The sequence below is a fragment of the Pelodiscus sinensis genome, chromosome 1 (genome assembly GCF_049634645.1).
Source record: "Pelodiscus sinensis isolate JC-2024 chromosome 1, ASM4963464v1, whole genome shotgun sequence".
NCBI classification, from domain to species: Eukaryota; Metazoa; Chordata; order Testudines; family Trionychidae; genus Pelodiscus; species Pelodiscus sinensis.
Window position 1 is genome coordinate 99301795 of NC_134711.1, and position 23121 is coordinate 99324915.

The 23121-nt window shown below is 38.8% G+C and overlaps 1 protein-coding gene and 1 long non-coding RNA gene across 3 annotated transcripts in view; one reads left to right on the plus strand and one right to left on the minus strand.

Moving 5' to 3' along the window:
- Positions 1-23121, plus strand: part of IGF1 (insulin like growth factor 1) — an 80202-nt gene that overhangs the window by 26456 nt on the left and 30625 nt on the right.
- The window catches only part of LOC142830938 (uncharacterized), an 85949-nt gene that overhangs the window by 3826 nt on the left and 59002 nt on the right, over positions 1-23121 (minus strand). The window contains exon 2 of the long non-coding RNA XR_012906501.1: positions 12830-12943. This is a non-coding gene — a long non-coding RNA (uncharacterized LOC142830938). The remainder of the gene's footprint in view (positions 1-12829; positions 12944-23121) is intronic.

Genomic DNA, 23121 nt, shown 5'->3' on the forward strand with positions numbered 1-23121 from the left:
TTGAAAAAATTAATTCTATATTATGATAGTCTTTAAATATGCAATCTCACTTATTATTTAGAACCAGTTTAATATTCATTTTATGCTCAGTCAATGCATGGCCCCATGCCTTATGAATAACACACCATCCAAACACTGCCTTGACTAAAGAAATATTAATTTTCTCACAACCTTTTCTATGCTGCTCATCACTAATGCCTCCAAGTGTCTCACAAAGATTAATGCATCTAACGTTCACCTCTTTCCTATGATTATCCCTATTTCACACAACTGAGATACAGATAGATTACAGCCAGAATTTGCAGGATGTTTGCTAAAAGTAGATACACTACATTACTTGGACATCCAAGACAATAAATTGAAGAGAAGGCCCTGATTTAGCAAAATGTTTAGCATTTTAATAGAGCTTTAGATGTTTAAAATAGTGTACACACATCAACTAATTAATTTTCATAGTACCCCTGAGAGCTAAGTATTATTATCCCCATTGTACAGATGATGAAATTTAGACAAGGCCAAAAATAAACTCTATTATATGCAGCTGTATCTGTCCTACCCACTACTCCAGTGCCTCTTGAATGGGCTTTAAAATCTGGAACTACACTACTTGAGCTAAAAGGGTAACTAGGATGATGGCAACAGCAGTACTGAGTTATACTGTGTGAATCAACTACTAATGGACCAAGTATAACACACACAAACAGTGGTTTTAATGGTAGTAAAGTTTTAACTTTTGAATCTGCTGAATATCCCCCAACCACACACACACACACACACACACTCCCATCCATGATTTCCCACAATTGTAAAAATTTAAATCTATAAAAATACAGAAAAATACATGGACATCAATATTATTCTTTGAAATTTTTTGAGAGAGACAGAAATGAATTCTGCCAAGTCTCTATAGAGATTGTTGTTACTCCCCCCTACAATCTGTGTATGCACAGCGTAGAATGGACCTGTGGTCAACTTAGTAAGACATGTTTACTAAGTGAAATCCACCTTTGTGGAAGGCTCACACAAAGTAGTTCCACTGTGGAACACTCAGCAGAGGAGACTTACTTATAAAGCAGCATCACAAGTGCAGCAGTAAGTGCATCCTCATGCACAAAGGAACCAATTCTCATTTGCCTGAGAAAGCTTTGATACTACCGTGATTCCAGTTAACAATAATGCTTTAAGCCTCACTCAACCTCAGGAGATTGCGGCTAGAGCGGGTATGTGTAGTCACTAAACATGTTGTTTCAGGTTTTCTCATTTTTACTTCCTAGCTCCTTAACAGTTGTATCCAGCAGTTAACTCTAGTTACTGATTTCCTCTAATGGTTGTTTGTATTTTGCAGACCTCAGGACTATGGGTAGAACAATTTCTAGTTATTTTCCTAATAAGAATTTTGTATTGTTTTCAGTTCAGTGTTTACCGCATTCAACCTCTTTTTCAAGCCAACAAAAAAGCAAAATCTTTGCTAGTTTCCCAACTTTTATATTCTATAGAATACTCAGTATATCTCCTTCAATTCAATATAGAGTATTCCAATTTTATTTATAAAAAAAACCCTGTAATAACAACCCCTCTTTGTAGAGTATCAAGAACTTCTTAAACTCCCCATGCCTCAATATCTCTTCTCTATTTCTCTGAGCATCATTTAGAATCAGTAAAGCCCCCCACATTAAAAGTTGTCAGAGAACCTCAGAAAGGTTCAAAATTCATTTAGCTTTCTCATTCAATGTAAATTTAGTCTGGAAATCTCATTAAATCTGACTCTTTCCTATGATTTCTTCTAATTCATCGTTTTAGCTAGCTGACAAAAAGAAAGGAAAGGAAAGGACATGACAATCTTTTTCTGTCATTTGTTTAAAGTTAATGTAGGAGCTAGTGATAGTAACACTGAAAAATTTAGACACAAACTATTTCACCACAAATGCAGGATTTGCAGAAGTTGTGCAAATATCCCTCCCGGTATAATGTGTTTCAACCCTGAGCTGGACTGATTACAGGTATCTCCACACTGCTGGGGGTGAAAGTATAATTCAAGCTATCTACTCACTCAGCCATTGGCCACTCTACTGAAACTACTAATATGAGCACCAATTAGAGCCAATGGTTTTGTGATATGAATGCTTGCCCCTTAGGAACTATAACAGAAACTACTAACCCTTTTCAATGGTGTTCAGATCATAACACATTTCACTTATGAAGCCTGATTGGAATTGAACTGAAGAACTACAACATCCCCACTAATATTTTGAACCATCCCAATCCTCTGTGTGTGTGGAAGGGGTGGGAGGGGGAGCTTTTCTTCTCTCACCATTGTGTGCAATTCTCAAAAACTGATGTCTACTTTGAACAATTTGACCTGACAAATCAAGCTTTGCCCAATGAGTCCATCTTCATCGGCTTTGACCTGCATTCTTCTATGTTTTCAAATCAGGTTGATTATACATTGTGCAAAGATTTCATTTTTGCTGGTTGCTTATAAACTCAAGAGATGGGGAGCTAAGCAGGAGTATCTGGGGAATAAATATGTGGCTGCTTATGGAAGGGCACGCCCCATGGCTGGAGGAGATAGCTATTCCTTCCCCACTTGGCCAGAGGAGCTAGATTCCCCGGCTGCAGCCACAGAGCCAGTAGAGCTGACCCTTCTCTATTCCCCCTGCAGCCAGTGGAGCGCCTTCTCTCCTGGCAGTCAGAGGAGCTGGATCTTCTTCTGGCCAGTAGCCCCAGGGCCAGAGGAGCTGTCATCTCTTCCTACCCCACTCTAGGGTGGAGGAGATTGCTCTCCTTGCCTTGCCCCTGGATGATTCTGATTGTGTACATTCCTAAGGCAAACTCAGATCTATTTGTGTGCCCATAAAAGACCATTTCCTCACTGAAAGGCCTACAGTCACAAAGAAACCAGAATAAATTGACTGTCTGAAGCTGACAAAAGTCGGAATTTTGAAGTCCAGCCTCACCACCTCACAGCAAAGTAACAACCAAGGGCAGAGTAACAACTTTCCCTTTGAATCACCTACCTCTTCTTCAGTCCATGTCTCCTCCTTTGTATTATTCTAAAGAACTGCTTTGTGTTCCATTTTAGATGAATTTAAAATTACAGTAAATGTGCTAACAGCTGTTCTGTCTCAGTGCAACCAGTAAGAAAGCAATCTAATGATCCCCAAGTTCACTGAGACTTCTGCAAAACAACAACAAGGGTCTGGAAGGCCCATGTTGCAAACACATAAAGAAATATATTGAATACTTTTCAAAGATATAAAATTCTTAGAACTGTTGGTCAGGTTTCAGTGTGTGAACTCCTGTATCCAAGAGGTACTGCTAAACAGTGTGATTCCAGTCAGAAGACTGACATCATGCTGTTGCATAACTTGTAACCATAGCTCTGTGGCTTCAGTAAATGCACTATGCATTCATTCAGCAACTTACAATTTCAACAGTCACATATGCTGAACAAAGGGATAATTTGAGATATTTCCTGTGAAATATGAGAGCACGTCCTTTGTTTCTTTTTTAAATTAAAGAGAGAGAGAGAGAGAGAGAGAGAGAGAGAAAAGAGGCTGGGAAGCCAGAATGCTAGCAATAGAAATTGGAATCCTTTTATTCACAGAATTGAGATGGCAGGTTTTACTTCAATACAATGCAAGTGTCCTCACCATTGTCCTGGCTGTGTACTTGAACCCTGACTTAAAGTGACCATCTCTAGGAATGAGAGAAGTAGTTCATCATTTTCTATGCATATTTAAGCCATTACTTGGCCTGCCAAAATTATTCTAACTATGATAGTAGATTTTATAATAAGGATGCATAGCAAATAAGACCTATACTGAAACCCCATTTTGTTTCTGATAGGTCAGTAAGCAGCTAAAAGCCAGTGATGACTTTTCCCAATCTGGCATGGACTCAAAGTGATAACCAAGAGATTAAAGAGATTAATATTCATTTTTGAACATTTTTATTAGCAGTTTGACATGCGCTAGCAGCTTCTAGAGTTTCAAGAGAAAAGAGGTTTTAAGGAGGAGGAACTAATTCTGATGTTGTCCTTTTAATAAGCCACAGTAGTCTTAATTTTTTAAAACTATTGGGTCAAATCCTGACCTAGATTTAGGTAGCAGTAATCAACATGGTCATCACTGCTTCAGGAAATGGCTGAGTGATTGTCAGGCTTAGTTATTAAAGGGAATGAAGGGGATACCCAACAGTCTGACCGATTGTTTCTTTGTTGTTCCCCAAACCTAGGCACCCCTGCAATAGATTCTAGACCTCTCTCTGGTTCCTGTGAAACAATGGAAGCTTCTGGACTATTGGTTCCATCTTAGAGTTATCAAATAGAGACTATGTCTTGCATTAGGTAACCCATCTAGTTATCATAATCACCAATCAAGTCATGACACAGGCTCCAGCAACTTATTTGTACATTGAGACGACATTAGTTACATTTTCTCTCTCACCAAGCTGTAATAAGTGTTTGTCAGATTGAGCAGAGTCACAGTCTCTGCCCTTATGGCGGTGAAGGGGGTAAAAAGGGAATTAGAGTAGATTACTTACAATGCAAATGTGTGTTTAGCCATGGTTACATATAATTTCAAATAATGCCAAAGGGGGTGCCCCAAAATACACCAGCATCTGGTTTAGAATGGACTACAAACTTTGTGACAAAGTGCAAGAGTATATGAACTTCTCTGACATCTCCAGAAACAAGATTATGGGTCTGATCCTTCAAGCACTTCACATTCACAAATCCCATTTAAGGTCAACTGGAGCGCGTACACATGGCAATTCAAATATCAGGCCTTTAGTTACTTGATTTCTCTATATGTAACATATGGACAGTTTTTATTGCTTCTGATCAAATTCTTATATGTACAAAACAACTTATCCATAGTTTTAAGTCTATAAAAGGAAAGTGTTAGCTTTCGAAATGGTCAAATTCAATAAGGTACCATTAAGGCTAACTTTGTCCATACCCATACAATTAATGAATCCACAAGTGGGAGCTGGGAATTGAGAAGGAGGAATCTAGGTATTCATGTATTGAGTATTTTTGAGATCCACTGATTAAAGGACAATATAAAAGGAGATTATTATTCATATTATTAGGTGTAATGAAACTGTTATACTAGACACAATAAGGACCAATTGTTATTTTTCTACCTTATCTTTTTTTTGTTGTTGTTCTTGAGAATGTTTTCCATCTGATATAAACTCTTTTTTCACTTTAGAAATTCATTGATCTATAGTTGCATTGTTGAAATAAAACTACTCAAAATTTTAAGCAAAATGCCATATGAACATGCTGGGAAACTGGATCTTATAATCAGCTACCAGAATGAGCCCAAGCAAATGCAATAAATAAATTAGCTACAGCTTTCAAAAAACAAGTATTATATGTCATGTGGTTGCATACAACCCTTCTAAGCTTTTAGTAAATTATTGCACTATTATATCACATTTCCTGGAAATTAAATGTGTGACACTCTGGCAGTAATACTTCCAACATAAGGAGCATGGGATTGGGCCCATAATTTGCATTAAGATGTATTCTTCATACAAAAGGAATTATATTAGTGTTGGTATTCAATTTAATATTTTAGCATTTATTCTTATCAATAAACTAGGCAAATACAACTTGGATGGGGCTGCTATAAGGTGGGTGCATAACTGCCTCGATAACCATTCTCAGAGAGTAGTTATTAATGATTCACAGTCATGCTAGGAGGGCATAACAAGTGGGGTTCTGCAGGGGTCTGCTTTGGGACTGTTTTTGTTCAATATCTTCATCAACAATTTAGATGATGGCATAGAGAGTACGATTATTAAGTTTGCAGATTATACCAAGCTGGGTGGGATTTCAAGTGCTTTGGAAGATTGGGTAATAATTCAAAATGATCTGGGCAAACTAGTGAAATGGTGTGAGGTAAACATGATGACATTTAATAAGGACAAATGCAAAGTACTCCACTTAGGAAGGAACAATCAGTTTCACACATACAGAATGGGAAGCGAATGTCTAGGAAGGAGCACTGCAGAAATGGATCTATGGGTCATAGTGGACTACAAACTAAATATGAGTCAACAGTGTGACACTGTTGCAAAAAAAGCAAACATGATTCTGGAATGCATTAACAGGAGCGTTGTGAGTAATACACAATAAATCATTCTTCTGCTCTACTCCGCACTAATTAGGCCTCAATTGGAGTATTGTGTCCAGTTCTGGGCACTATGGGTACGTCTAGACTACAGGCTTTTGTTGACAAAACTATACCTGCGTCTACACTACCGCTGAGTTCTGTCGACATAACGTCGACAGAACTCAGCAGTTTTGTCAACGCTGGTAAACCTCATTTTACGAGGCATAACGCCTTTTGTCGACAGAGTTCTGTCGACAGAAGGTGTTATTGCATATAGGGTTGTGTCTAGACTACAAGCTGCTTTGTCGACAAAACTAAATGTAGTCTAGATGCTCTTTGTCGACAGAAGCTTTGTCGACAATATCTGTCGACAAAGCTTCTGTCGACAAAAGCCTGTAGTCTAGACGTACCCATATATGTTTCAGGAAAGATGTGGAGAAATTGGAGGAGAACAGAAAAAAGCAACAAAAATTATTAAAGGTCTAGAAAACATGACCTATGAGGGAAGACTGAAAGAATTGAGTGTGTTTAGTTTAGAAAAGAGAAGATTAAGAGGGGACACGATAGCAGTTTTCAAGTATCTAAAAGGGTGTTACAAGGAGGAGGGAGAAAAATTGTTCTCCTTAACCTCTGATGATAGGACAAGAAGCAATGGGTTAAAATTGCATCAAAGGAGGTTTAGGTTGGACATTAGGAAAAACTTCCTAACTGTCAAGGTGGTTAAATACCAGGATAAATTGCTTAGGCGATTGTGGAATCTCCATCACTGGAAATATTTAAGAACAGGTTGGAGACGTCTATCAAGGATGATCTAGATGGTGCTTGGTTCCTCAGGGGATTGGACTTGATGATCCCTCAAGGTCCCTTTCAGTTCTAGTATTCTATGATTCTTTGGTTTAAAAGCAGAATATGAGCCTAATTCCATCCCCTTTGAAACTAACAGCGAAGCTCCCATATGATCAAGCATCTCACTTTTGACTTCAGCAGAAGTAGATTTGAGCCTTCCCACATGCTTGGATAAAAAATGTGTTGAGAATGTAGTGATTCATTTCACAGATAGCTAAAATATATGTTTGCTTTGTGAATTTGCTACAATTAACTCTTTCTTTGTCAATTTGAGATTACCTCAATAATATTGCTGTCTACACAGGACAGATCACTGCGAAACATCAGCAAGTGCTGAATCCAGTGGCTCATTTGTTTATGAATGTTGAATAAGGCAACTTGCTAAATATGCTCCACCAGCTGCTCTGCTTCCAATTTGTTTCCAGGTGTTAGGGTTGACCTATAAACCTAGCTTCCTAAGAAACCAGCTTTCTCTTTTCGTGGTAGCCCAGCAGCTGTGACCAGTGGAGGTGACAGTGCTAACAAACTCTTAGTTCAAATAGGAGGAGACTAATGTTGGTACTATAGTGATCGTCTATAAACTGGCACTGCTCTTTCCACCATGCTATTCAGCTTGCCACATACCTATTCATGACAACAAGAGGAGGCAATTGTCAAGGCTCAGTTGGCCTTGTATCAATTGGTGTAGTTCTCTGCTTGCCATATAAAAGAGGACAAGGGAGGAAGAGTACTCTACAATTTACATCTCACATAAAATGCCAGAGAAACCCTTCTAGAAACTAGGGATGTAAAATCCTGTTTAATTGTTTAACTGGTTAAATGTGATTAAAGGGGAGCGAGAACACTCCAGCCCAGTGGGACTGGAACAGCTCCTCTGCCAACCATGGATGAACTGGAGCAAGATGCTCCCAGTGGTTAACCTCTCCAATCCCTACTGGAAACAGACTTTTTCAAATGTGCTTATCACGTGTGTCAATCCCAGATCAATTCCAGTATGGGAACTCTGGTGGAAAACAAATTAGCCCACAAGTTTCAAAGAATTCATGGAAGTGACTTCCAGACCTACTCATAGTGCCCAACACAAACAGATCTGGATTTTTACCCTAAATAGATATATCAGGGGTGTTGTAATCATGTCTATAATCTGGCCTGACCATCCTTATCCTGTAGGGAGAAGAAAAGGATCACCCATAAGAAGGCTTAAGCTCCTGCAGGTGGTTCACCATGTTGTCCTGCCTCCAATATGGGACAGACTACAGAGCAAAAAACCGCAGTGCTCACACTTTACAAAGGCTCCCCATCTAATTTTGGCATGAGTTCACTGTGTTGATTCTGAACTCCAAAAGAGGTTATATTTTCCTTTCATGCTTTATATATCAACTACGGTCAACTAGAACAATACAATTGCCAATCCTTAAAATGAAACTCTCATTGACAAGGTATTCTAGTTGCAAAGCCTTTGGCTGTGAAATTCTCTAATGCCAGAGGACCAGGCTGTGCCTAAGTCTTTGTAGTTATAGAGCATGATCTCCTTGAGCAGGCTTTCCCTCAGTAATAGGAAGCTCCCTGCCATAGTCTCATGGAAAATAACCACAATTAGCTAAAATAAAAGTAGGAAATAATGTTTTAGGTTCTATTTTGGAAAGAACAATACTTGGGTACCTTATTTATGTAAAAGGCACCTAGGCACTATTGTGCTGGATACTTTAGAAATTATAAATGATAAAGGAAGGATAAAGACTATTTCTCCAGTTCTGATACTGGGCTCTGAGATGCTTGGAGGAGATTAATGAATAATATATACGAGTTACAATAGTGTTGGTCATCCTCAATAGCATAAACCTTCAACTATAGTTCATATCTTTTTACACAGTGGTCACTTTCTCTTATCACATAAGCTTTTAGATTGCAGTGCTGAGCAAACTGAAGCAGCTAGGTTTTACATATCAAGTTCCAGTTTTCTGTTTACTTTTAGGTACATTCTGACTCATCATCCTTTAACTTTCTCTGACCCTCCAGCTCTTGTTTTCCCGTCTTTTTCCCTAGATGTATCATGGCAACAACTGCTGCATCGCCCCATTACTGTGGGGAAGCAGTTTCTCTTCACTCTCCAGAGTGCTCATTCAGTGCCACATAATAGATGGCACAAAGGGTTCCTGGTGTCAGCCCAGCATGACATTCATAGGGAAAGGAGATGCAAAGTATCAAAGGGGTAGCCGTGTTAGTCTGAATCTGCAAAAGCGGCGAGGAGTCCTGTGGCACCTTATAGACTAACTGAAGTGTTGGAGCATAAGCTATCATGGGCAAAGACCCACTTCATCAGATGCATGTAGTGGAAATTTCCAGAGGCAGGTACAAATATGCAGGCCAGAATCAGGCTAGAGATGACGAGGTGGATCCGATCAGGGAGGATGAGGCCCACTTCTAGTAGCTGATCTGGAGGCATGAATATCAAGTGGGCCTCATCCTCCCTGATCGGATCCACCTCGTCATCTCTAGCCTGATTCTGGCCTGCATATTTATACCTGACTCTGGAAATTTCCACTATATGCATCTGACAAACTGGGTCTTTGCCCACGAAAGCTTATGCTCCAACACTTCGGTTAGTCTATAAGGTGCCACTGCACTCCTCGCCGCTTTTCCTTATGAATGTTTCTACAATCAATCCTGAAAAAGTAACAAACTTCATTCAGACATTTCCCTGGAGCAGTGATAGCTTCGGTTGCCACTCAGTATGTTACAAACTTAAACTTGTGCATGTCTGAAATGTGCGCAGTACCAGGCTGGAAACATCATTTGTCAGGATTTCAGAGCAACTTCAGGAAAACCAATTGATGCTTCAAAAGTCCCCATCTAGTTATTACTTCTCCAGTTTAACTTCTGCATTCCCAAGACCAAAAAGCAAACAAACAAGCCCCTATAGGGAACATAGGATGTCCATGCTTAATTAATTAATTAATTAAATAAGCTGATTTTCCATCCTATTTTTAAAAAGTTAGGGGTTGGAATTAGCATTAGACTGAAAAGAAAGGAGGGAGAAGTGAAGTGGATAGTCAAGGAAGATCAAAGAATTTGTTTGGTCTGGAAGGCAGCAAGGAAGAGACTTGGGAGGATGCTAGAAAAAAGGAGAGAGTTGTCTTCAAAAGGATTGGCTAAGTATCTGGTTAGATGGCAGAAGTTACCTTACCTAAACTGAAATTTTGAATCTTTTGAGACTGAACTGCTTTTTAGCATGGTTTCAAAGGCAGCTCTGCTGTCTCTGTAGGCCCTTTCTGTCTCAGTCCAATAGGTTCATTAATTCACAATTCTGGGCCAGCCATAGATAAGGCACAGATTGGGTCTTTATGATTCTTTCAGTGCCTCTACAATTGGTACTATCTAAAAACAAAACAAACAATTAACGTTGTTAAGGATGAAAAGTCAAGCACTCCAGAGTTAGGAAAAACCTAATTTTGCTTACACAACAGGTGCCCTTGTGCACATGCACCCACCTGTTCCCATCACTGTCCCACCAGGGCCCTGCTGCCATCTCTCTCCCTTTGCTCTTACCCCTGAGACCCTCCAACACTCTCTGAGGATGGTGCATGTTCACTCTGCCCAGAATGTAAGGCTGTGTCCAGACTCAGGGGTTTTTTTGGGAAAAGTAGCCTTTTCCCGAAAAAACTTCCCCTGCGTCCAGACTCAAGCCGCGTTCTTTCGAAATTATTTCGAAAGAACGCGGCTTTTCTTTCGATGGCGGTAAACCTCGTTTCACGAGGAAGAACGCCTTCTTTCGAAAGTTCCTCTTTCGAAAGAAGGCGTTCTTCAATGTAAATAGGGCTTCCTCAAAAGAGAGCATCCAGACTCGCTGGGTGCTCTCTTTCGAAAAAGCGGATTGCTCTTTCGAAAGATCCGCCTGCAGTCTAGACGCGATCTTTCGAAAGAGGCTCTTTCGAAAGAGCCTCTTTCGAAAGAAGCCTGCAGTCTAGATATAGCCTAAGAAATAAGCTGGGTCTGATCCAAAGCTCATTGCAGATGGAATTTTCAGAGAATACAGCTGCCCAACTGTAACAAGTCCCTACTCACCGTGTGCAAATTGAGTTATTTCAGAGGCTTATAGCTTATCAGACGTGGGCACATTTTCACATGCATGGCAAATTGCACATTCCTGGCACCCAGACAACCTACATGCCGAATTTCAAATCTTTGTTCTGCACCATGAAAAGTGCTACAACTTCTCAACATAACAATTAAACAATTTTTTTTAATATGGCCAATCCATGTATTTTCTCCTAATCTCATTCTCAGAAACGGCAGATCTGTTTTAGCTTAAACAGTACCCAAAAATATTAAGCTTAGGCAGCCATCTTGCATAGAAAACTTCAACCAAAAAGATTTAAATTTGTTTAAGCTATAAGCAACTGAAAACAGGGAATTGTCTGGCAACCTTAATTATATTTTACTCAGTTGGTTATACTTTGTGCCAGAAATCACAAATAATATTTCATGATTATTATAGCCTCAGTCCTTCCACTAGATTGATGATCATCTTACTAGAATATTTTTATTTTAGCAGAGATATTTTGCTATCAAATTTTTACATATTCCATCTGCACAATAATAGGGTATAACTTGCTCCTTAGGGATCCAACTGGTAACCAGTGGTCCCCACCCTGTGCCATGGGGCCAGTCCTAAACATCTGACCCATTAACACCCTTCTTCCACATCTAATAGAAAAGGCTTTAGGCATCTGAGCAACAGGACAGAAGTTGTAATTAGTACATGGCCCATGGACAACATGGAAAGGCCTTAGCAATTTTTAAAGAAAGTTATGAAAGCAAGATATGGAAGATGGCACAAGTATGTGTGTATGAAAAAGCAAAATGGCCTATCGCTGATATGACATCTTCCACCAGTGCAGTGTCTTACATGAAAATTTACAATGTGAAATCATAAATTAGAAATATTGTTTCTATTAGAGTCGTGGTTTTCAACCTGTAATCTGCACATTTACATCTAAGATTTCCAAGGGGTCCACCTCCACTTGAAGATTTTTAGGGGTCCACAAATAAAAAACATTTTTAAAACCACTGTCTCAAAGAACAAATATTCTCAAGAATTATACCCAGTTTCAGCACTAAAATGTTAACATATTTGAACACCTAACAATTAATTTTACTTAGCTCTAGATATTCTAGGTACTTGCCAGATATGATACAATGGTTGAGGAGCACTGCAGCATTGAGTTTATTTATCCTTAGATCACCCCTTTTCTCCCCTCCCCCTTTTAAACTAGAGAGAAATTATTACAAAATTTTCTAATGATCTTGCAAGATAAATATTAAGAGCTAGCAGAGCTAAAATTACTCTATTGAAATGAGTATTATATTTTTAAATGCTGGTGCTAAGAACATAAACCTTTTCTAAGTCCTGCTTATCAGCACAAGAGACCTAATGCATTGACGTCAACTTGGAGAGGAAGCAAGGATAATCTCCTCATTGCTGCATTATTGAGAAATGGCAAGTAATTCTGCTAAACATACCTCCCAGCTACACATATATGTTTAACTAGAATCAAGCCTGAGTTCTCCACTACAGTAGAAAACAATAGGATTTTATAAGTAGCAGGTTTTGATTTGTCCTTTTCATATGTGTTCTTTTTTTTTTATTGTATCCTTTTGTATATATGGTTGTGCCAATTTTCTTCCACTATTTGATCTAAGGAAGTGGATCTGGCCCACGAAAGCTCATCACCTAATAAACCATCCTGTTAGTCTTTAAAGTGCTACATAGTCCTGTTTTTTTGTTTTCAGCAGTTAGTGTCTTCTCTTTCTACTGCATAGCAGTACTTTCCAAGTCTATTTTTGACACTTACCGGGACTCTGCTCCTCAGCTCCACACTGCCAGCTGTCACTCCTGTGACATTTCACAGCGCAAAGCTGACAAGTAGTGGCATACAGCAAAGAACTAAGTCTGTAGATATCAGTAGCTGTAAAACAAACAAACATCATCATTAAGTTTTAGGGACCAGTTCTGATACACTTATTTATATCAAATACTTGTGCTCCACCAGCAATTCCTTTGAAATTATTGTGGCTCATTATTTGTGGAGTAAAGAACTCCTAAACTGGAGTATCAAATGCTTGCCCAAACTTTGCATCATTGGATGTTTTTACCATGATTTTCCATTTATCTGGAAAGGAAGGAAGATTAGCTGGATTGACAGTAATATAATTCTGCATATGGCCAAAACTATTTAAATCCACTTTGTTTTTCATTATCTATTATTATTATTATTATTATTTAATTCACTATCAATACATCTGTAAAATGTGCACAATTACCTATAGTTATGTGAATACATAGCTAATAGCAGTGAAAGAAGAAATTATTCATTATACAAAGCTGGATATTCACAAAGTGAAGGGAAATTGACAGGAAATTTACCTTTCAACAACCACATATTCATCACCAATATTTATTTATTATAATGCATTGTCTACTGACGTTTGCAAAGCTTGTCTTAGCATTCTGGGGTAAAGTAGTGAAATAATTTCTCCTCCACTAAAATATAATCAACTCTTCCAGTTCACAAAGTGACCTGGATCCTTCTCACAATTGGTGGGCAAGTGGTCATGATTTTCAGCACACCCCAAAGTCCATCCATGTGTGGCTATAAAAAGGATCTTATATAACCTATGTTATTTTAGACAAAATTAGGGACACATTTTTAATCCTACCAACCAGATTATAATGTTTCACCCTCTCACGGTTATCTTTACAACAAGAAGAGCCTGAAAATTATTTACTCTTAAATTGAAGTTAAGATAAGCCCATGACATTTCTAGGTCTTCCAAACTATGAAGGAGGTGGGAGAGTGGGCCTCTGGCTCCAAAGGGCAGCACTGCCAGTTTGCCACTGAGCATGAGGTCAGCCACATCAGGTTTATGCAGAAGCAATTTTAGAAATGGAGTCACAGGCAAGATATCTAAATTTACAGTTACTGTTAGGACAGATACAATTAATAGCCCTTTACCTGTCATATTTTCTCATCATTGTTGCCTCCAGCTCGACTAAACCAATGTAAGTTATCTTTATACCAGTATGATTGCATCCACACCGTACTACAGACATAACTATATATAGACACACACACACACACACACACACACACACACACACACACACACGTGTAATATGTAACTGTGCAATATGTAACTCCACAAATAATGAGCCACAATAATTTCAAAGGAATTGCTGGTGGAGCACAGGTGCAATGGCTCAAAACCTGTGATTCGCCCTTTCTATTGTAATTATTATACCAATATGGCTCTAGTAGCTTCAGTTGTGATAACAAAAATATTTGCATGGACCATTCTTATAGTGACTGTGTTGTTACTTACAAACAATCAATTATATGTATTTTAAAATGTGAATAGCGTACAGATTGCATAACTCTTGTGTAAATGAGGCTTCATCCAACTGTTTAATTGTCATCATCTTTTAATCGCTAGGAATTGTGAATGATCATGGCTTATTGCACAGCATTTTTATTATAACAAATAATTGTGAGGCTTTTAAAGAGATTGCATTTTATTTTTAATGGACAGCTGCCTAACTGCTTGAGAGGTAAACAAAAAAGCACCTTATATGCTACCATCCAGGATTTGGGCAATTTATTAGTGGAAGATTAATGATGAACAGTAGAGAACCCAAAGAATATCAGCAAGACATGGGTAAGAGACATGAGAAGTTGACATAGGAGGAAAGATTAGAAGTAGCAAAGGCAAATTGCAAAAGATTTGATTTGAGTAAGCCTCCAAAAATGTAGTAGTGAAATCCTGGCCCCACTGAAGTCAATGGGAGCTAAGCCATTGATTTCAATGCAGTCAGAGTTTCAGCCCAGACACTGACCTGAACCTTTTCTGAACTCTACAAATTTAGAGAGTGCAAAACTAAGGTCTCATCATCATGATGCTGAGAAGCCAATATTGAGCCTCCTTTCCTTAATGGGAGATGAGTCATAGAACACCTCACATGATGAAGATCTTACATGAACTGACTCTCTTGTTAGACTTCCAGTACTTCTTGCTTGCAGCCAGGCTGAACAACCTCATTGGGTTGTTTTGGCAATTTCCATTCAGGCTGGCATTGAAATGAAAAATAACAAGAGGAAAAAAGCTAAGCCAACTTTCCCAAACCACAGAAAAAGTTCATTTGGTACAAAATTTGACCAAAAGTGCAATGAGAGGAACGGTTATATTTGGTCCAAAAATCATTGTATGAAAGGAGACATGTATGGCTTTGGTAAAAGAGAAGTAAGGAAGGGATACAATAGATATCTCTATATACACTTGAACAGTGTAAATATCAAGAATGTGGCAGAATTATTTTGAATTTCCTAAGAGAGTATTAGTAAGAGTAGTGGAATTTAAGTAAGCCAAGGAAATGTTGATACAAATAAGGTGTAAGGAAGCTCTTTCTGACAGTGATGTCTGTGGTATTAGGGTATGGAATATTCTCTCCCCCAAAGGAACAGCACATTGCCAGAGTTATTTCAAATTATACTGAAGAAGTTACTCAAGAATATACTTTATGGACAATCCTGCAATGGCAAGAGGTAACAAAATAACCTCATGTCTTTTGCCCTTTCATAGTTCATTATCCTTTTTTATTTCAATTAAACTTATTTTAAAAGGATGACTTCCTTTATAGTTTTAATCGAGCTATTACTAATCTAATATATATAACAGTATTTGTCAAGTCTAGATTTTCAATGTCCTTTCCTATGATATTAGCAGCAAAGGCCATAGCAATGCATGGTGATTTTTCTAGATCTGTAAAGGTTTATCTTCCAAGAATCACTGGGACTGATCCAAAGTCCACAATTTTGTGATGTTTACTGTTTTCTATCCTACTTGGCTCGGCTCTTGTATTTTCAGTACCACATATAACTGTAAAACTTAAGGACATTAGAGAGACAAAATTGGTGAGGTAATACGTTTTATAGGACCAATGACTGCTGGTGAGAGAGACAAGATTTTGGGCCACACAGAGCTCTTCTTAGTCTTTGTCTACACCACTGCAGAAAGTCCAGCCTAAGGTGCTGAGGGCTGGCTGTCCCTGACCCTACCCCTTCTACCTGAAGCCCCACTCCTTTCAGGGGTAAAGATTCTCCCCCAACACACACACACACACACACACACACACACACACACACTTACTTTGCCCCAAGGCCTGCTGTGGCTGTTGGCCCTGCTGCAGTAGATTAAGAAGCCACTGACTGTACTGATTAAGAACCTCAGGGCACAACATCAACAAAATGTTTGAAGGAGACAACTGTACAGTGGTCTATACCTCTGCAATTGCTTCAGATGCAACTTGGAATCCATGTTATATCTCCCAGACTATGAAGACATTAGTATCAAAAGAAATTAAAACTGAATTACAGCTGTTGAAAGCTAAAAAGTTAAGCGAGACTGTGCTCTCCAACAAATGGCATTTGGTAGAAATATATTTATTTCATAAAAATTGGTCAGCCCTCTTTGCTGCCACACTAATATGACATTATGTGGTCCCACAAACCCCTCAAGCATGTTACAGATTAGTATTTTTTCCTACTTGACCCTGCTACTATTTTTTCTTCAGAATGTTCCTAACTCTTGTTCACCTGGGAAATGAAAGATCAGGCCCAATTGTCGACAAAGCTGAACATAAATCCCACAAAATCTGCAATATGCAAAAAAAATAAAAAAATCCTACAGTGCTTGAATCAACCTCGTTTAGCCCATGTTCCCATAAGCCTCACTTTTAAACCAGTTTAAAGATTAGTAACAAACTATTGCCTAACAGTATATTCAAATCTTGTTGCAACATTAGTCTTCTGAACCATCTGGTCCACTGAAGGGACTAAAATGCTGTGATTAGTCAAAAAAATTGTCTGGCTTTTTCTGGAAGAATGATCATCAGTAAAGTATTTCCAACAACACTGACATTTAAATAGTCAGTTCTGAATACCAAGTTAACATAGCATTAAGATGAATGAAAAAATCCACACATTTTTACAGTTATTGTTTCATACTTTCTCCCTACTTCATAAACTGATCAAGATTCTTATGCATAAATCCTTTTTTTCTGGATAATGCGGTGGTCTCAAAAATGTTTGTGAGCTATAGCACGAGGGATTTAAGAATTATACCAATGTCAAGAGTAGCTGGAGTGAAAACTTGATTCATTTCAGATACAGATTTCAACATAACCACACCCCTCTTAAAAACATATAATGTTGCTGATTCATCCAGACAATGAACCTAGTGAAACAAAATGACAGTGAGACTGCCAAATAAAAAAGAAATCGCTGAGAAGCATCTTTAAATGATCCTGGGATTTCCATTATCATTCAAATTTTTAGGAAAGTTGGAGCAGAAATAGTATAAAAAAGCAATTACTTTGGTTATGACTAAACTAAGCTTTATGGGGAAATTTAACGTGTAACATTTAAACACCACTAAAAAGACTGTACAAAGTTAGTGAGAACTCAGAAATTCTCACTTAAAAAGGCATGTGTCATGTGGTTTTAAAAAGCAGGAATAGGAGGGCTCTGTCAGGTCCACAAATCCAGGAATTTTCCCTGTTTGTTCCCACGCTTCGCTGCCTATAAGTACTGCAGTCTTCTGGGATCCTGCAAGTATTGTCCCCAAACTAAGTCCATCTAGGAGGCACTCGGCAGCAGCTAGGAGTGTTTGATCATCCAGGGAACATCTCTGGAGAAGCTTCTTCATGTATTTCTCAAAACACACTCTTTGTTTCTATTGCTGTTGCTGAATTGGATTCTCTTTTCACTTACCTTAGTGTTAAATGAGAGTAAATCCATCAAAATGAATGGAGTTACAGTTATGTAAAATCAGTGTGTGAGAGAGAGGGATGCATCTAGCCCACCAGTGTATTTTAGCTACTTGTTCTTTTTGCAGACAACTTGCTGTCCCTCTCTCACCCGTGACTTTATTTTCACTCTCTAATAATCATGTACTCTACTGGAAAACTCTACTTTTCCTTTTAGCTCATTAAACAAATTTAACAGGAGCATCGTGACCTCACAGGAATGTTTTTCTTTCAAGGTTACTCTTTTACAAGCCAATAGCATAAATCTAATAACTAAAAAGAGGGTTGCAAGGAAGATAGCGATGTGGTTAAGGCATCATGCTGAGCCTTGGAAGGTCTAAGAATGCTTCCTGACACTGTAAGAGACTTCCTATAGTCCGCTTAAGACTGGATTCTGCCACCATTATTCATGATGAGAAGTGTCTTGCTCTCTGGGAAGTCTTCTGAACATAGAGTAAGATATTATTTAACATGAGAAGGGATGAACAAATATAACTGTTAATCTCTTTTTCCTTTAGTTTCCCATCTGAAAAAGGGATACTTTCATCACTACTTATAGAGGTCCTGCAAGGATATCTCCATAAATACTTGGGAGGCATTATTCAAACCATAGGAGGATTAGTTGGGCTGTAAGAACGCATAGGAGGAGGAAGTTGACTCTTGCCATACCAGTCATAGGAGTCACCAACCTTCTCTCCCCTATTCTGTTCCTTTATCCAGCACCTCCATTTTCGTCTTTTACTAAGACATTTATCTGGTCACTGGACATGCTATGGAATGCACTGGACATCCACCACAACAAGGCACCAGCAATTTTCTTGGCTGCCTCCCCCCAAACCATTCAGAAATCTCCCAGTGGCTCCTTGTACAGTCACCCCAAAAGGGGAAACCCCATCCTCCTGAAAGAGCCCGTTGTTCCTTGCACCATGCTCGGATTATCAAGGGCACCAGCATCTGAATTGTCCACAATCCAGTACTGCAACGCCCTCCCTCCACAGTGGGCAACATAAGTGACCAGCAAACTGGATCCTTACATTGAAAGAACTCATAAAAAAAACTTCTTGTATCACTCAGCTGGGTGCCCATAGCCAATATTCTTCATGCCACTGACCACATTATATGCCCAGGCTCCATAGAGCCAGTGGTATCTGCTCGGGTTCATTGCTAGCTCCTGGTGCAAGCTCACAAAATCGGTCAATCTGGAAATGAGACAAGGCATCAGCTTGGCCATTATCGATGCCCCGCACATGCTTAGAAGAAAACTGATGTTGAGGTTTAAACACTGTAGAAAAAATGACCACAGCAACTTCATAACCCTGCATGATCTGGAAATGTGATGAAGAATAATCTGTATCACTGCCATGTTGTCGCACCAGCAGAGCACCCTTTTATTAGCCAGCGCCAATCCCCAGATAACCATTGCAACTAAAATGGGAAAAAATTCAGGAGAGTCATAGCAGGTACAGCCCCATTTTGCACCCCAGTTGTAGGCCATTTCTGGGCACCCCACCTATCTTGATACAACACCCCAAAATCTGTAACCCCTGCAGTATCTGAATGGATTTTAAACCCTCTTATAATACCCTTTGCTCCCTCCACAATGATACCACATTAAATTGGCTCAAAAAATGTTCCTGCACCTTCAAGTCTTCCTTTCATCTCTCTAGTGACTAATATGTAATGGTGGAGCCTGAATATGCCTGCTGTTACCAGTGCCATCCAGGCATAAAATGCCCATCCAAGGGCAATAACTCTGCAGGCAAAGTTCAGATACCTCCCTCAAGGTCTCCTCAAACATCCATTGATCCCATATCTGTTAGTGAGCTTATGTTTGTTCTCCATTGAGGCAGATTGAAGGAAAAGCAGCGGATTGCTTACTGTAGATCATCTAGAAAGCCCACAGCAGTCATTGGAAGTCTTTACGTGGGCTCTGGATCAGGGCCTACATAACCAGCTTTTTGCAGGTAAAGTATAGAGTGAAATCCTGTCCCTATTGGAGTCAGTGAAGATTTTACTCAAATAATGGCTTTAACATTGCTTTTCACCCATGAATCCAACCAGAAAAAAGGGGAGGCGACATTGACTGCAGGAAAAGATGGGCATAAAAGAGGCATAGTAATTGTTCTAGGGACCATATCTTCACTGAGGATAAGCAGGCTTATAGACTTAAAGGCCGGAAGGAACCATCATGATGTAGACGTGCTATCTCAACTTAGAGCTCCAGGAGGAATAACTTAGAATGGCCCTGGTGAGCAGCTATTTTGAAATAGCAGAAGTGGAGCATGCCTTGTTTCAAAATAGCTATTTCAGAATAGGCATTATTCTTCACAGAATGAGGTTTACAAAAGTCAGAATAAGCCATCTGTTATTTTGAAATTATTTCAAAATAACTGAATTGTTGTGTAGATGCTCGTATTTTTATTTCGAAATAATGGCCATTATTCCAAAATAACTTTGCTGTATAAATACACCCCTAGTGTCCCATCTCCAGATATTTGCTAATCAGCAGTTACTAATGGGCCATATGCCATAGTAGGCACCCTCATTACACTATCCCCTCCATGAATGTACCAAGAACAGTCTTGAAACAAGTTAGGTTTTTTGCCCTCCCTGCTCTCTTTGGAAGTGTGTTTCACAATTTCACTCCTCTGATGGTTAGAAATCTTCACGTAATTTCAAGCCTAAACTTATTGATGGCCAGTTTATATCTATTTGTTCTTGTGCTTATCCAAATGATTCTTTGTTGGCCCCCAAGGCTACGTCTAGACAGCAGCACTATTTTGGGATACAGGAAGTATCCTGAAATAGCTATTCCGCATCTTTAAATGCGCCTGTTATTTCAAAATATATTTTGAAATATAACAGGCATGCTATTCTGGCATCGCTGTAACATTCATTCCATGAGGGTTAAGGGAGTCAGAATAGTGCTTTATTTAGAAATTATATCTCGAAATAAGCTATGCAATTTGCATAGCACAAATTGCATAGCTTATTTCAAGGTAAGGGTGCAATGTAGACACACCCTAAGTGCATGAGATTACACTTTGCTTATTAAATTTCATCCCATTTCTAGTACTCTAGTTTTCAGGGTTGTGTCAAATGATATTCCAGATCTTCTCTGAATTGACAATACCTCCCAACTTTGCATCATGCACAAATTGTATTATTCACACTATTTGTACCAAGACCATTAACTGACTGGTACCAAGAGCAATCCTTGAGGAGCTCCAAAAGTAACCTCCAGCCTGCTAGTTCACTTTTCATATGATCCATTATAGTCTTCCTGATAATCAGTTTTTTACCCACTTTTGATTCTCATATTAATCCTCATCTTCTAAGACTTTGCATACAATTGAGGTCAAACTAATCTGCCTGTAGTTTTCCAGTCCCCTTCCCTGCCTTACTTAAATATTAGTACTATATTTGCAATTTTCCAGCCATGGAATACAACCTTTTGCTATTTGGTTTGCAATTTCATGTGCCATTTCCTTTAGTATTCTTGGATGGAGATTATCCAAGCCTCCCAGTTTGGTCCCATTAAGACGTTTGAGTTTGGCTTCCACCTTGGTTGTGGCAATTTCCACTTCCCCATCCTCATTTCCTTTTACCATCCTGCCAATGTTTCCAAATTCCACAGTACACTTTTTAAAATCTGAGGCAAAGTATTTATTCAGATGTTGGGCCATACCTAAATTGTCTTTAATCTCCACCTATCCTCAGTGCTTAGCTATCCATTTTCTTTCCTTATTTTCTTTTTATTTATACACCTTATGTAACTGGTTTTAATTTCTTTTGCAAGGTATGCTTAGCTTTTCACGTTCCCCCTCTAATTTCTGACCTGAAATAAGTTGCTTTCCTTGCTGATCCACTTCCTCTGACATTCCTTGTAGGCTTCCTGCTTTCACTTAATAGCCTGTTTGAGGGACATGTTCATCCAGTTTGGTCTGTAATCCTTTCTTATACACTTTCTCCCTTGGCTTGGGATGCAGGCTCCTGATAGTTTCTCAAACTCTGATTTCAAGCAATTCCAAGCATCCTCCACTTTCAGATCTTTGAGTTCATCAGACAAGTCTACATCCTTAAATAATTCCTTAATTTTATAAAGATTGCCATTTTTAAATCAGAGACCCTAGTTGCAGATCTATATTTGTTTATCTTTCCATTTAGTTTAAACTGAATTAGCTCATAAGCAATAGAACCAAAGCTATTCTCTATCAGCAGGGTTTTTTTACGAGGTCTACTTACTATTACTAAATCTAAAATAGCACTGCCTCTTTTCAGTGATTATCTGGTAAGGAAAGCTGTCAGCTATCACATCCAGAAATATCTGGACCCAATCATTATTATTATCACCTGTCCTCCCATCTATATCTGGGAAATTAAATCACTCAAAATCAAGCAATTCCCAATATTTATTTCATTAACAATATTAGGCCTGGTCTTCACTAGACCTGGAAGGTCAGCTTAACGTATGCAATTCCAGATATATAGAATACGTAGCTGGAGTCGGCTCACCTTAAGCCAAGCTTGGCTGTAGCCCCACAAAGGATGGCCGACGGGAGCAAATGCTCCCTCAACATTCAATTTACTGGTCTATAAAGAGGTCTCTATCCCTGTCTAAATTGGTTCTTGGAGGGGTCCATGTTTTACTTTGATAGCTGAGGGCAGTGTTATCACCATAACCACAGAAAATTGTTATGCAGTGTCTCACTGCTGTAAGAACAAATGCAATAAGAAAAGGAAATGGTCTAATGTTCATTTATTTTATTGTAACAAGAATAGGGAATATAGTCTCATTACAGCTGGAAGACTGCAATTCCAATATCCTGCATGGAAGCTGAACTCTAGTATGTAACATTCCGTGAATTCAAATGTAACAATGATCTATGGGCTTCTGATAATCTTATCCTAGACCTTGATAAACCTGGCTATTCTCTTAGAAATGAATTTATGTCCAGCAAAGCATTTCTCTTGCCAAACTATCACTTTTTTGGCAGTCTCTATCACTTTCCAGCACTGGAATCTAACCTAGGCTTGTAAATTGTGCTGTGTTGGCAAGGTTTTCACCCCCTGGAGAATTGTATTCGTCTAATCATATTGTTTCCCATTTTTTGTTAGATTGTTTTAAAGAATTCTAAAATAATAACATTTTCACTTTATATCCCAGTGCAACAGTACCCAAGCCCATACAGGTCTTACTCTTCACATCAGCACAACTGACGTTGGAAATTACTATATGGAGAATAATAGCTTTATTGCATGTTTACTAGACTTAATGACCTCCAA